This window comes from Echinops telfairi, unplaced genomic scaffold (assembly GCF_000313985.2).
Source record: "Echinops telfairi isolate 266 unplaced genomic scaffold, ASM31398v2 ScPeMD7_655;HRSCAF=1070, whole genome shotgun sequence".
Classification (NCBI taxonomy): Eukaryota; Metazoa; Chordata; class Mammalia; order Afrosoricida; family Tenrecidae; genus Echinops; species Echinops telfairi.
This window is the reverse complement of record NW_022104553.1, coordinates 24022171-24024293: the sequence shown is the minus strand read 5'-3', so window position 1 is coordinate 24024293 and position 2123 is coordinate 24022171. Positions and strand designations below refer to the sequence as shown.

General features: G+C 44.4%; 1 long non-coding RNA gene across 1 annotated transcript in view; it reads right to left on the bottom strand.

Annotated features, from left to right (window-relative positions):
- Positions 1 to 844: 844 nt before the first annotated feature.
- The window catches only part of LOC123521961, a 3731-nt gene continuing 2452 nt past the window's right edge, over positions 845 to 2123 (bottom strand). Inside the window, exon 3 of the long non-coding RNA XR_006680292.1 lies at positions 845 to 1134. This is a non-coding gene — a long non-coding RNA (uncharacterized LOC123521961). The remainder of the gene's footprint in view (positions 1135 to 2123) is intronic.

Genomic DNA, 2123 nt, shown 5'->3' with positions numbered 1-2123 from the left:
CAGCATAGAAGGTTTTCCTTAGGGAACCGATTACATGGGACTGTGTGTGACCTCCTCCCTGGGGGACAGACAACCGATAAGTGGGTGAAGGGAGACGTCGGACAGGGCAAGATATGACTAAGTACCCATTTATAAACTATCAAGGGCTCATGCGGGAGGGGGGAGCGGGGAGGGAGGGGAAAAATGAGGACCTAATGTCGGGGGTTTGGGTGGAGAGAAATTGTTTTGAGAAACGATGTACAAATGCGCTTTACACAATTGATGTGTGTATGGATTGGGATAACAGTTGTATGAGCCCCTAATAAAATGTTAAAAAAAAAAAAAAAAAAGGCTTTCCTCATCCACGGCACTTGGAGTTACTCTACTTGGAGAAGGCAGCTCTTGCTCCAGGATGCTTTGACTCTTCCACCCTGAGGGGCTTCTCACCTGTCACTATCTTCTGCTGCTGTTCATGAAGTATACGGTATCGGACAATGGACCACTGCTACTGATAAAGTTGTCTGTGGCGAATTCCTCAAAAGTGGACGGTCCATTCCTCCTTTATAATATGTAGTCTGGAATCTCTGCTGAAACCTGCTCCCTGGTAGGGCCCTGCTGGGATTTGATATGCCATGACACAGCTTTCAACAGCCCAGGAGCATGCAAGTCACCAAGGTCCGCCACATTCAGACAAGTGGTAGGTGGTCAGAATAGACCTTCTTACTCGGGTCACATCCTTGATACAACTGAGGGAGCTTTTCTTCAGTATGAGCTAGTCTTAGTGTAAACGGACAACGCGTGGAAGCTACGTGAATTCACCTGCTGGATTGGAAATCCTGCCTTGGTTTAACTGACCTTAGTAGATCGCCAGCTGATCCCAGAAGCCATTAGAAACGTGTGACTTTGGATTCATTCGGCGGATCTCACATTCATTCAACTCAGAATCCAGCAAGCAACCTGTGGTCTCACTGCTTCATCTTCCTGCTTCCTCTCCACGCGGTCTGAAGCTGCAGGAGTCAGAGGAGGCCTTCCTTTTCCTCCGGACCCACAGACTCAAACAAGTCTGGATGGACCCACTTCTTCAACTGGGTGAGCCGTTTCTTTCTACGTGCATACATACATACGCCACTGGCTTTGTTCTCTAGTGGGTCCAGCCTAACACAACACATACACAAGAGGAATAAGCCATTAAAACACAAAGCAAGCAGTGTTTGTGTTGCAAAGGGGAAGGATAGTTTGAGCCCTGGTTACTGTATATACTTGAGTAAAAGCCCATTTCGGATCAGCTTATGCTCGCGTACATAGGTACTTATTTTTAACGGATAAGTCCCTCTTTATTAATTACAATGGATGTAAATGCAGTAAATGCTCCAATGGAAACAGTATTTGAATGGGCTTGAATCCATCATCTGACTATAAACAATTCCCCTGAGACATTCCATAGACCCAAGCAAATAGGTTGATGGGACAGGATGGATCAAATACTCATGTGTCATCACCAAAAGACAGTTCTAAGACAAGTCTCAGTGTCAGACAAAGTAGGCTTTAATTCAAAATCTGTTAGGAGAGATACACACATATTACACAGTGATAAAAAGGCCAATTTATCAAGAAAATTGAGCGACAATATGCATATGCCTTCAACAGCACAATACGTACTTAGAAAGCAAATACTGATCAACTGAAGGCAGAAATTGATTACACTATAATAACAGTTGAAGTTATCGATACACTTCTTTCAGCAGAACATCAAGAGAGGAGGCCAACAAGGACACCGGGCAAAAATCTAGCTCACATTAAGAGCAATGCTTGCCCTGTTCCACATGCTTTCCTGCGGGCAGCTTGGTGTTTCTGGAAGTTGCTTGTTAGTCTATTGTGGGCTATGAGCATGATGGGATTCATTGAAATTCCCATCAACCAACTGAAGCATGATCGAGTTTGCAGAAGTGTTTTTACATTTACCATTGAATGGTTCAACTGTTTCTCAAGGGTTCAAACAAGAGTATGAAATATTAATTCCTATGACAAAATAATGATTTAGAAATTATCAAGGGCTCCTGAGGGAGGGGGGAGCGGGGAGGGAGGGGAAAAATGAGGACCTAATGCCGGGGGCTTAAGTGGAGAGGAAATGTTTTGAGAATGAT